General features: G+C 32.6%; 1 protein-coding gene across 3 annotated transcripts in view; it reads left to right on the top strand.

Moving 5' to 3' along the window:
• The window catches only part of Cdh18 (cadherin 18), a 796,302-nt gene that overhangs the window by 436,553 nt on the left and 345,843 nt on the right, over positions 1 to 13,906 (top strand). The window contains exon 1 of one of the 3 annotated variants that reach the window (XM_040757659.1): positions 13,451 to 13,550. The exons of the other annotated variants lie outside the window; for them this stretch is intronic. The gene's annotated coding sequence lies outside the window, so the exon portion shown is untranslated. Of the gene's footprint in view, positions 1 to 13,450; positions 13,551 to 13,906 lie in introns of those variants that run through there. 3 annotated transcript variants of the gene reach the window in all.

The raw sequence follows: 13,906 nt of genomic DNA on the forward strand, positions 1-13,906 counted from the left end.
ATACTTTTATACATGATTACTTTTATGTGTTACATGTACATATATATGTGTATGTGAGTCCTATACTATATTTACATGATGAAAATAGGATAAGAAAACAAAATATAACCTTAGAGTTTGTTGTTGTGTGGGGAGGGGGATGTGGAAAAAGTTGGGAAAAGAGACAGAAATGAGCAAAAGTAATCATATGAAAAATTTAGCTGTTAAACTATGAGAAAGTATTTCACCATAATTTTGTTTCTCTTATTCTAGGTCATAGGCAGTTGTGTACACTGAAGGAAGACACAGGCAATTTACTTCTATGTAGACATACTATTTTAAGTGTTACTTGTCAAAATACACTGATTTAAGTCTTGTGATCTATGGCTGCGATAAAAACCCTTATCTACGGGCAGCATAGATAATGAGAAGTTTATTTTACTTAAAGGTATACTTCACAGCCCATCACTGAAGGAAGTCAGTGTAATAGTACCCTCTACTGTGACTGGGGCTTCCTCACACTGATCACTAATCAAGAAAATACCCGTCAGGATTGGCTCTAGACCAATATGGTAGAGAATTGTCTCAATTGAAATGTCTTCATCCCAAATGTTATAGTTTGTCTCAAGTTGACATATCAAACCAAAATAACTTGTAATAAAATCACTAGCTATGGACAGCTGAATGATGTAGAAAAATGATCTGTTCTTACAGTTTGATTTGTTTCATATAGGGTCCATTTTTGAAACCCCAGATTTTTTATCATTAAATATTTTACTTATTTTACACACAAACCAAAGTTTCTCCTCTCTCCTCTCCTCCTGGTACATCTCCTCACTTTCTTTTCTACTCCACTCATCAGAAAGGGTAAAGCCTCCCATCAGAAGGAACAAAGTATGGCATATCAAGGCAAGACCTTTCCTTACAGGTTCTGGCTGCCTTGTACTGGAAGCAATTCTCCTTCCTTAGTCTCCTAAGCAGTTTGTGCAAATGATACCTCTCTCCAGTCTCCAAGTATTATAAATGAAAATCCATGTGTTTGGTGATATCGTATTTAAGTGCCATTGTTTAATTGCATCCCATAGTTTTTATTTTAATTTTATTCATATATTTTTTGTTTCTACCCTAAAAGATTTGGTGTACATGTTCCAATTGAATTTTTATGAGATTTCTGAGTGTGCACATGAGTATTCTTTGTTTCTTGTACCTTCTATTGAACTCTTATCCTTCTATTGTTTTTTTAATTCATCTAATTCCAATGTGTTAGATTTTGTTCTACAAATCATTATATTATATTATATTATATTATATTATATTATATTATATTATTAACTATTAGTGTTATACTGTGGTGTTGACCGAATATGGCACCTGTGTTGATTGTCATATGTTATAATGAAAACATCTCTCATGAAGATTGATGAATATACCAATCCATAAATATGTAAATAAATCATTTGGAATTACTTTAAGTCTACATCTATTTATCTTAGTAAGAGTTGTAGATTTTCTCCTGGGGCCTATGACTTACCAAGACCTCAGGTTCCTGGTTCTATAAACGGTTCCAGTTTATATATTTTATCTTGTGTAACAGCCTTTACATCCAATTGGTGACTGATTGTTACTCTCATACAAGTATTATAAGTAGAGCTGAGTAGAATAGATTTACATGAGGGCATTATAGAGGGGTGAGTAAAGGAACAAATAACTAGCATTGAAGACAATTGAAAATTAATTTTGAAACATTCTACCAGAGAAATTTTCTAAAACACACACACACACATGTACATAAAAAGGGTTTAAATGGAGTTATGCTATGACAGGAAACACTATTCCTTCTAGACACTGTAGGTGAACAAACATTCAGCCCAGTTCCAGAAGTGGTACATCTGTCAGAATCATTAGTCAATGAGGTTCTTAGACATCCCCTACCCATCATTACAGCAACTGCCTTACTCTTAGTTAGGCTCTAGAAATTAATGGTTAGACTCTATTGTTGATGTTATCAAATATGGGCAAGCCATAAATCATGAAGAAATTCAGCTTGTGCTGGCCTGGATGTTATATTCGTTGTGCTTATCTTTCTCATATCGTAAAGTTTCTAAATAGATTTTTTTAATTTCAGAGATAATTTGAATCAGTTGAGGAACCATATTATTATAGGCTAAATTTGTGTGAAATCTTTTTTGTTTGTTTGTTTAATTGATACAAGGTCCCCCTCTGGAAATTTACATGTCTTGGAACTCACTGTGTAGTCTAGTCTTGGCTCAAACTGACAGAGACTTGCCTACATTTACCAACTGAGTGCTGAGTTTAAAGACATGGGCTAAACTGTCTGATCGTTGGCTAGCTTTCTTACTGAAGAAAGATAATATGAATACTACCAGAGCAATATTGTCATAATTATTAACTTTCCTAGTTTTCTTTGTAAACTACAAAAACAAATGGCCTGGAAAGATTTGAATGTAATTATTGTTCTATTTTCATTTGAATGATACTTTCCTGCCAACCAGTAATGTCTATCAAAGAATTACAATTTCAACAAACAATCATAATTTAAAAAAAACAAGAAATTCTAAAGATTACTCATTGCTATTATCTACTCTTTTCTGCCAAAATATTATAAACTGGTAGACTATAAACAAAACTTCAACATATTAATTGAGCAAGGAATCTTTCTTTTTTTCACAGCTAATTTAATTTTGTCTTTATTTCAAACATATTCAGTATTGTACACAACTTTGTGTACTTGTGTTATAATTTACTATGTTCTCATTCTAAGTACCTGATACCAATAGAGGAATTTGTTGTTAATATAGGTGTTCTAGTAGTTTAGAATATAACTGTTATTTTTATAGTATTTGAGTGTGACGTTTGAGGCTTCTGTGTGACTAGGAACTCAATAATAAGGACTTTCAGCTTGCAACTTCTTTCATGTTTTCTTAGAAGATGGAAAGAGCACAAGAGTGGAGGGTGTTAAATTAGATATTTATGGTGAGCAAATGAGTAAATGGCATAATTGTATTAAAATATTAAAAAATAATGATACTAGGAATTCTTTTCAATAAAGAAGATATATTATATTTTACAATAAATCATGTTTCTTAGATAAGTGAATTGGATAAAATGACTAAATCAACACATTGTTAATCTAGGTAATCTATTGAGCCTTGGGCAGCAGATCAGTACCCATCCCAAGTATACACACGGACTTTGGACTCCCATAGAACAATGTGAGGTGCACTCTCACCCTGAACTCTTGGGGTCTAGGCCCTGCCATATATGAAATGACAGACTATGGACACCCCCATGGAGGGCCTCACCCTCCCTGGGGGAATGAGGGGATAACGGGGGGGGGTTGGGGGGAGGACACGGGAGGAAGGGAGGGTAAGGGAGAGGGACCTGGAACTGACTTGTGAAGCAACCTTGTTTCTTATCTAAATTTAAACTGGAAAATAAAATTTAAAAAAAGAAAAAAATATTTTGTCAGTTTATTTATTTTATGTTCTAGAGCTAGTTTGATTCATTGGAAGAACTATGTAATTATATACTTAAATAGTATGAAGTCATTATTACTTTACTTTAGATACTCCCCCAAATTCCTTTCATGTTGGCCAATATAAACATGGAGTTTGACTACACATTGAATCTTTTTTGCTAACACTGGATTTTCCTATGTAGCATTCAAATCTGTTTATCATAGAAAATTCTGATCCATTAGTAAAGCATGAAGAACATGTTCTCCAGGTGCTCTTATGAAATGCTTACATCCTGAGTAGTGCAGATATCTAAATCAAAGAGGTTATGTGCGATGCTAATGAATGAAGAGGGTTATGCAGCGAGCCACTAAGTGTGGAGACATAAGTGTGATTTGTGCACAATGGGTGTTTTGTACTCAAGGGTAGTGAAGGCATACAAAAGTGTTCATCAATCAGGAGTTTTGAAACATATTAACTTAGAAGGCAGAGTTGCTATGTTGTAGGTCTGTCTCTCTCCTAACTTAATTACATGATAATCGAGACAGCTGCATGGCAGAGTAAGGAACTCTTTGAATTTACTTGCCTTTCATGCTTCTCTGCTTCTAGATTTGCAAATCAGTGAATTGAAATTAGTATGTTGCTTTCTTATTTGCAATGTAACAGATTTGATAATTTTCAAATGCCTTCAGATTACTAAATATTTATAACCATCTGGCTACTTCTGAATTGTGAGGAGACAAAAGCAAAATAGAGTAATCAGAATACACAGCTGGACATTCCCCACCATCCACACAGTTGAGAAACTGAGTCGCCCAAAATGAAAATGTGCATTGTTTTTGCAAAGTGTCCAGATTTTAAAAATTATCTCCTCATTTCCAAGAGTTAAAAGTATTGCTTTCAGAATTACATTCACTATAAAATAAGGTATTATAACTACTTCAACTGAGTTATAAAAGCCCACTTAAGTAAGCACAAAATGATAGAACTCTCCCAACAATTTTTTTAAAATCTGAGAATGATGTTGAAAATTCTCATTTAATGTTAATAGTGTTAAAAGATAATATATATTATTACAAGACAAAAATATTACATATGATAAAGTGTATGAAAAACTAATTTAATAAATTATCGTGCTCATATTAACTTTGTAAACTATAGATATATCAGGCAAATCTGATGTTTGTATGTAACATCCAATTGGTAAAGAAAGAATTTTAGGGTTACAAGTCTAATGAATATATTAGTAAGATCTTAAAATTGAAGACAGAAAGCTTAGATTTTTAGCAAATTTAAATGGCCTGAAATTGGTGGAATGCATTTTTACTTATATATTGAATGCAATTATTTTATACATTCTTGAACACAGTTTTGAAATATTTTACTCATCTTTATGTTCATGATAGGTATTCTATAGTTTCTTTAATTTTTCTGTGTTAGAGTCAAGTTAATACTATGCATATATATTTGGGAGTACTTCATTATTTCCTATGAGACTGGGCAAAATTAGATTTCAATATTGTATCCTTTTGCTTACAAACTTTCCTAATGAAATCATCTTACCTGTGCAAGTCCTTTTTCTTAAACTTCAAACACAAAAAAATTTCACTGTGTTTCAGCTTCTTTGCTTTTCCTAATACTATTACAATTATTGTGTATTTTATTTTGAATGAGTTTTGCTCTTGTATACTCCATTCTTTTTTAATATTAAATTTTTGAATGAGAATACAAGTATACCTTCCCTTTCCTCCCTCCAAGCCTTTTCTTTTTCTTTAACTGATGATATATGTATATGAATATGTTTTGTGTGTATATTTATAAATGAATACATACAATATGTTCAGTATACATATTGTTGCTAGCTTGTGTCATGTATTCAGGGCTAATTTTCGCAAGCATTCCTCTTACTGAAAAGATTTGCATCAAATGGTTCAATTACTTTGATTCTTCAAGGTAAGGAGGAATTTTCCATACATTACTAATTTTTACCTCTTCTGTTGCTTTTCTTTTACTCCTCTATCATCAGGTTATTTTTGTTCAGTAAACTTCAATGTGCTATAATTAGTGAGAAGTCAGCTGATAATTCTCCTAGTGTATTTCCTTTAGGAGCTTATGGTTTTTCCTTTCATTTTATAAGCACAATGTCTTGACTTACTGAAATCACTGTTGATAATGCTTTTATGTTATCAATTGCAAAGCATTGTGGGAGATTTCCTTCATGTCTCTGTAGCTACAAAGAAAATATCAGGTCTTGTTCACGTTGCTATTGTCTACAGACAGCAAGTCATATTTCTCTGCATTCATGTTTTTTTCCTGATTTTTTTACATTTTGATTATTTCATTCTAATTAGAATTTACCTATGTCTGTGGACTTATCTTGTGTTAGCTCCATTACTTTTATTCAAGAGTTGCAGAAACAAAACAGTCACAGCTTGTGTTTTCCGACTTGAAATTTTCTATAGGTGAATGATATATAGATCTGTTTCAATCACTCAGCAATAGTCATGCCAAGGCATGCCTTCTTTTATTTGAGGGTGTGGATAAGCATTCTGTATTTAGGACATGTCAAATGGTTTTGACTCCTGCTAAGCCTATAGATTCCTCTTCTGTTTTTCACTTTTTTACTTAGAATATCCATTAAGATTAGTTATTTTTCTAGTCTTTTTACTCTGTAATTTCTAACGTATTTCTTTAAATATAATTATATTTTTTCTGAGCTTTACAATTAATGTATTACCTTTGACTGGAGTTGTAGTTGATTGTTGAAAAATTTTTGAGAGATGCTAACTACTACTGAAAAACTAATTCTTAATCACCTTACAAAAGACTTCATACTTAATATGACAATGTCTTACTGTGTTCTGGATTCTTGAATATTACATCTTCTTAAAAATGTATATTTGGCTGCCTTCATTTACAAATTAGGCTGTATGCTCATCTTTCTTAGATTGTTTTCTGGTGTGCTTCAGTTTTCTGGAATTCTTGTATGACTTCCTACAATCCCAAGTTTCACCAGCTATGGGGTATTCAGTTTCCTGAGATGACCACTTGCATCAGAGCATACATGGAGTAGCAATTAGGCTCATACTTAACAGTGCAAAGTTTAAAGATCTTCAGTCTTAACTCCAAAATTCTTCCAAATGGAATCTTGTAATTCCCCCAAGCTCTCCTGAACTTGGGAACAAACCCAGATACAGAACTCAGGTTGAGACCCTCCTCTTCTTGTATCATGTCTTCTACATCCTTAGATATTTGCTAAGACAAGTAGGCTATTCTTATGTTGATATTGATCATTCTAGGACAAAGTACATTTTTTTCTTTTCAAGACAGTGTTTCTTTTTGTAACATCCCTGGCTGTCCTAGAACTCACTCTGTAGACCAGGCTGGACTCAAATTCACAGATATCTATCTGCATCTGCCTCCTGAATGCTGAATTTAATGGCAAATACTGCCACTGCCCAGTACATAGTACTTTTGTTAGACAGAATTCTGTTAATTTTAAATAATACCCAAATAATAATTACACCATTTGTCTTTAGACTTGAAGGCTTCATCAAGATACTCTTCATTTAAGTTTTTATAATTCTTTGACATCTGACTATGGATAAAAGAACAATGGGAGTTCTAACATTAGCTAGAACATTAGTATGACTAATGTTACCAGTGGAAGCAATATTTTAAAACAGACCATGTCAAATCAGAGCTCTTAAGACAAAGAGCTCATTTCCTACAACAAAACTGATATTGGGAGTATTGGGAGAAGCCTGAACAGAATCTGCAATAATTACTGGAACCATAAAGAAACTAGTAATAGTATGTAGATTTTCCATTTCCCAACACAGTTGCATGTAATAGTCAATCATGAAGCAATATCTTAGTAACAGGCATGTTTAACCATGCAGACACTCTTTAGGATTTACAATTATATTGAGACTCATGTTGACTGTTTATTCCACTTCTTTAAACTATTAATGTTAAATTGAAGTAGGGAGATATACTCCAGGCTTATTTTGTATTCTTCTTTATATTCCATAATATGAAATGATGAAGTAATTTTGTATGTTTAAACAAAAACAGAACAGAGACTTGATAAAAAGTCATCTGTTGGTGAAAATTGTTCTTTACACGGAGTAGTATTATAACACCAAAATAATTATTTAGAGATAATTATTAGCATATATGCTAATAATTACTAAGTATATTTTATAAATAATATATGTTAGCATATATAGTAAATATATGAAACATATAAAAAGTAAAAACCAAAAGCAAACAAGTGCTTTCTTCAATTCACTCAGTATCTTAAAAATGACTAACATTATGCAGTATTTATTTGGTTGAATTATTTACCTGGCTTTTAGTATATATATAATTGAAGACTTTCTTGTTAGGATGATTCAAACAACTGCTGTTTGTTAGTTTTACAGAGTGACAACTGGGAAAATTCTTCCTAGTTTACAGGCTTCTGCTATAAACTTGGAAGTAATAAGAAGCTCACATGTCTAGCAGTCTTGACTATGTTTATTAAGAAAAATATTGAAATTTATTTTCTCTGTAATATTGAAATGCAATTATAAGCATGAGAGAATTATGTCCTAAATCTCAAATATCAAAATATCTAAAAGGATTGAAAAGTATTTATCAACTGAATGGTTTGATTAAAATTATGACTTAAAGATTCATAGCTTATTATATGATTTTCTATATGTTGATGTAAAAAAAAGACATGTTTGGTTTCTTTTTCTTTAAAATTAGATTTTAAATTTATGATAGAAGATGGATCAGAGGACAGTATTCAAATATGACATTTAAATCAAATCTCAGTTTATAGCTCAGAGTGGCTTTCATTTCTTGACAAGCTTGGTTATTTACAACGTGAGCTCTATCTCGGGATTCATATGTTTGAACTCATTCTATATCTCCTTGAAATATTACATTTAGTTTCATGTTTCCTCTCAATACAATTTGAGAACTGAATTACTTAGATTGATACGGTAGAGTGGAATGAAAATGACATTTCATTTCAGTAGATCACATTTGAATTCTAACTTCACCATATAACAATTCTATATGCGTGTCAAGTCTTTTACCTTCTCTGATTCTTACTTTTCTTACTGAAAAAAAACTGCTGAAGTTATTTTATTCTGAGAGTCTTACATTCTGTTTGAGAAAATTGAGATATCTTGTTATGACACAAAACATTTTGCAAATCATTGTTTTTTATGATGTTGTTTCTAGTATTGTCTCTTGACAATGAACCTTGATAATAGTAAGCTTAAAAGAGATATCAATATATTGTGAAGCATGACGGTCACCTGTATAGAGTACTCAAGAAAAATCTTGATTGTAAGCAAGTGCTGGATTTGCTGCCTGTTATTATACTATCTGTGTCAAGCTTTCCAGATGAGCTGCCTTCTTGACGAGTTCTCCTGGAAGGTCAGAGCATATCTTGACATGGATTATTCACCTAAGGTTTGCATAATGCTTCTTTCTGACCCCTGTATTTTGTTGACATTACTCTGTCTTTTACACTGATGTCAAATCATTTTCTTTCCCCAATCTGTCTCTAGGAAGACTCCATAGAAACAGGTCAAGATAACATCTGTCAGACTGTAGAATCTATTCAGAAGTATTCACGCTCTCAGTTTACTTGTTCATTGAAAGGAAACTAGTGAAATAGTTTAGAACAGATGTATGAAGAGGTCAATACTGTCATCTACAAAATTTGGTTATGTATATTTTCTTGGAAAATCTTAACATTTCTTAGCTTGTAGCACTCCAGTTAAAATGAAAGAGAATATTTTATTTGCTCATGAACTTGGGGCCAGGGAGTCAACTCACAGTGGCAGCATCATTTATTAAAATGTCAGCCATCCAGTAACTGAAGTAGGTTATACATTTCAAGATCCATGACTTCTTCCAGGTTGATATTGATATGTCATACTCCAGGAGGCAACGAAACCCTGCAGAAAGTTAATCACATCTCCTCCATTCAGAGGAAGTCATCTTAAATAAGTTTGCAAATTCTTCATCCAAATGACTCTGTATCCTCTTGACATTCAACACAGAACGGGAATAGAAACTCTGCCCATGAAAAGGGAGTTAATGACTTGGGTCCAAGATTTAATGGGCTTTTTGATGCTGAATGTTTATCTAATTGCATTCTATGTCATATTTCCTTTTTGAGATCCAATTTCCTGATCAAAACATCCTGCACAGGAACTAAACATAACTGAAAACTTTAGACATCTATGAAACTCTAAAAATTCAAACAGAAGGAAAACAGCAAAAGGAAATAAAATGAGCATGTATGTAATTGATGAAACATTTATATTATCTCAAATTCTTATGAAGTTTGATTGATGAATTTAGGAAAGTAGGTGTGTTTATGACTCAACTTGTTTCTTTTCTTGTATAACAAGTCAGGAGGGGAGAGAAATTTCTTAAACCCAACTAAGGTACCATCCAGAGCATATGTGAAGCTTATAGTCGGTGAAAGTTAAAATTAGATTACTTATATTAATGTTTTCTCACTTAGACACTTGTCACATGCTATATTAGAATTTCCAGGTTAATCCATGTAGACTGATATAACATCACTTGATAGAGTGGATGGATTATTATGCATCACAGAATACATCTAGAAATCTAATATCTGATTGCCTGCAGATTTAATGTCTGATAAAAACTTTATTCTGGGTCATAGGTTGCTCAATGTTTTCATAAAAAACAAAATATGAGAGATCATAAAGCAGTCTGGAGGCTCCTGGATAAGATCACTGATCCCATTCGTGAGTGCTATCTCATGACTGGTTTCCCAAAGAACTCCCCTCCAAGTACAACCAAATTGGAAATGGTGTTTAAGTTTAGTATTTAGAAACAGCTGCAGTTTCTACTTCCTGTATGTGGTGATACATGCTTGTACAAATAAAGTCTGTCTGAGTTAACCATAGAGGTTATGATTCAATCTCATGTGACCTTGAACTCAGAGAGATCAGTCTACCTCTTAATCCTGAGTCCTAGGATTAAAGGTGTGTAACACCACCTCCTAACTTCTGGCTGCTGGAATTAAAGGTGTGTGCTTTGAGTCTGTGTTTTGTGGCTGACTTTGCTTTCAGAATCCTCAGGAAAGTTTAAAAAAATTATAAATATCTCCACACTTGGAGTTGGAAAAACATTGAATTTAGATATCTATTGACCCTGATGAGGAGCCCACCAGACTCTAATAAACAGTTCAACAAGATTCTCCCAAGAAAATGAAAACTACATGACTCACTGAAAAATACTTTTATGGAGGCTGACTGTGCATTGGTAATAATTAATATGGAATATGGATAAAAAGGTAGGAAGATGGGTAATCAGAATAAATTGGATGAACATATGAAAATGTAAAAAGACAGGCTTTATTTTTTAAAGAAATTATTACTTTTAAAAGAAAAATTGTGAGGGATATATGAAAGGATTTTGGAGGAGGAAAGGTAAGGGAAAATGTAATTATATTATAATCTCTAAAATATTAATTTTAAAAAGAAAAATATATATTCTAGATTTAAAATAATAATGTGGTGAAAAGTACTTAAAACAATACAAGACAGTTTAAATACACAGTAACTTTTTTAAGAAGCTAATTTTTTGAGAGTCTCACTCAATGATCACACACACCCCTTATTCTTATTAGATATACTCTTCATTCCCCCATCCACCAAATTTCCCATCCTTTGTGTCAATCTCTCTCTCTCTCTCTCTCTCTCTCTCTCTCTCTCTCTCTCTCTCTCTCTCTGTCTCTCTCTCTCTCTCTGCCTCTCTCTCTCTCTTTCTCTCTCTCTCTTACACACACACACACACACACACAGAGAGAGAGAGAGAGAGAAACAACACTAAAATAAATATAATACTAAAATAAAAGTATCAGATCATAAGACATAGTGTTACAAAGAAAGAAAAGCTGGGAAAGTAAGTAAGAGGACTTGAAACATAGTATCTCTTAACCTAAAGATAAGTACAGTGGTGTTAGCTTACCAGAAAATCAAAAATCAAAATCACAATTTTTACTTCCTACTAAAGTAGTTTTAAGACAAAAAGATTGCCACAGTAGCAATAGTATCAGTATGTAAATATTATACATATCTGATTAATAAACTATGTTATTTAACATATTTGGCAGCTTTAACATTTCATTTTAAATCATCTTAGCATCAGAGGAATTTTTTATTTGAATCTTCAATAAATGAATTGGATACCCATTTCTAGAGATATATGCAGGAGAGTTATTTTAATATCGTTTTATTTAAACTTCAAAGAACAGAGTATGAACTCCAAAACGTCACCAAAATTCAAAATTTGATTTCAAGTTTCAAAATTTTTCTTTCTGAAAATCTAAAGCAGATTACTCACAAATCATAATTATGGCATATTTGCTGTATTAGTTTGAATGTAAACATTACTGAAACTGATTGACAGCAGGTTTCAGAAGAATGTCGACTTTATTATTTGTCATTGGATTGCTTTCAAGCAGAATATTAGGAGTTTAATGAAACGTAAAATAGAGAGTCAGTTGTAGTAGAGATTTGCTGTGTGAACATTTACATTATTTTGTATTCTTTAATAAATTGCCCGGATCTTTAGCCAGAGAAACAAATGTCATTTATAATCTATCATTTTGAAAGTATATTCCTCATACTATATTTCCTAAGAAGAGGAGTTTCTAGTCTGGCTGCAACTTGATAAGCCATGTTTTGTTGATGTCCATGGGAAGTCTGCCCTTTTCTAAATAGAAATGGAGGAGGTAGAGGGGAAAGACTGGAAAGAGCAGAGGAAGGGGTAACTGCAGCCTGGATATAAAATAAATAAAATTTTAAAAAGAAGCAATGTCTTGCAGCCCTCAGTTAGATATTACACCTTGTTAAAACAGAAAGACAGAACCAAAACATCTGTTTTTGTTTTGTTTTGTTTTCCTTTCCAGTAGAGGGGAAATTATAATAACTGAAAAGTGAAGAAGATTTTCTGAGTTAAATTTGAACCAAGTATCTGATATGGTATACCAAAATAATATTAGGAGTTATTCGATGTTCATAACTCCTAAACCTGATGGCTCCAACTCTGTTTGCATGCTGTAATCTATACTCTAGAAGCATGTAGCTTTCCAAGCATCATTTCCATCTCTGGTTGTATAGACTGACTCTTTTGAGCTCCAGGAACTATAAAGGGGAGCCCTTCCAACAATGATTTTAAATCAAGGATGGTATCACATGTTACTAAAATACTGAGTACAACACCTCACGATAAAGACAACTGATTATCATATCAATTAGTTACCAAGCACTCAGAAACTGAGAACTTGAAATTTGTCGTGAAAAGGAAGGTGTACAAGAAGGACCAGCATGAAGAGAAGGAAGAAGTGGTGACAAGATTGCTGATAAATACAATAATGTATTTACTTTTCTCAGTAGCTTGACCTCATTTCAAATGAAATAGAGAAGGAAGCAAAAAGCAAAGCAGAGTCTACTAAAACTATTTCTCCCAGATTGGATACCAAATATGTAAAACTGCACTTGAGAGATTATAATCTGGCCCTTATCAGTGAAACGTTGGTGAAATGTTAAAGCATTAAGAGGTTTTTCGGGACTTTTCCTTCTGTAAGTGTGGCATACAGAACAATCACAATGTAATGCCAACTTAAGATCTCTCTCAAAACTTGAAAATATCTTGAAGATTATAAACATAATCACAAGCTAAGAAAACAAATTATACTGCTTTCAGCTTTTATGCACATTGAACTATGAAGGATAAAATATTCTTATGGAATTAATTCTGCACCCTACCTTGCAAATTTGTTTGTGCTTTATTTTTTCACAAAACAGTATTGTGCTTCTGTTGCAACACAGTAGAAAATTCATGAGACAATATTACTCTCATGAAAAGAGAGCATTCTGACATCATTTTTTGTTTTTTTTTATAGAATTAAAACTATAGTAATGAAATGAAAACCTGGCCTAAACATTTTCAGAAAAAAAGATACCAATAAATAAAAGGAATCGTGGATGTAGTCACAGAGCATTATGGAGGCTTTGCTGTCAGATTGTCCTCATGTTAAAGGTACATTACATCTAATTCTAATGAATGTACCCATTTCCTAACGCTGAGGCATAATTGTCATTTTCTATGAGTTATTTTTCTTACCTCTCCTGTGCTTTTCTTCCTGCCTTAATTTTTTCACATGGGGTCTTTAAACACCTGTTTGAAATTTAAGTTTGGTGCATGAATGTGTAAGATATTTTAGGAAAAGATCAATTTGTGACTATTTTATTGATTTCCTTTCTGCAAGAAAGCTGGTTGGGTCTACGAATCTGAAGTAGTGTGAGGGGAGGCTGACGTGAAGACTGGGAAGTGACCTTTTCTCTCATGTGTTTTCACTGACAGGGTCTTCATATGTTTCTTTGTTCTAAGTTCCA

This window comes from Mesocricetus auratus, unplaced genomic scaffold (genome assembly GCF_017639785.1).
Source record: "Mesocricetus auratus isolate SY011 unplaced genomic scaffold, BCM_Maur_2.0 Super-Scaffold_100015, whole genome shotgun sequence".
Lineage (NCBI taxonomy): Eukaryota > Metazoa > Chordata > Mammalia > Rodentia > Cricetidae > Mesocricetus > Mesocricetus auratus.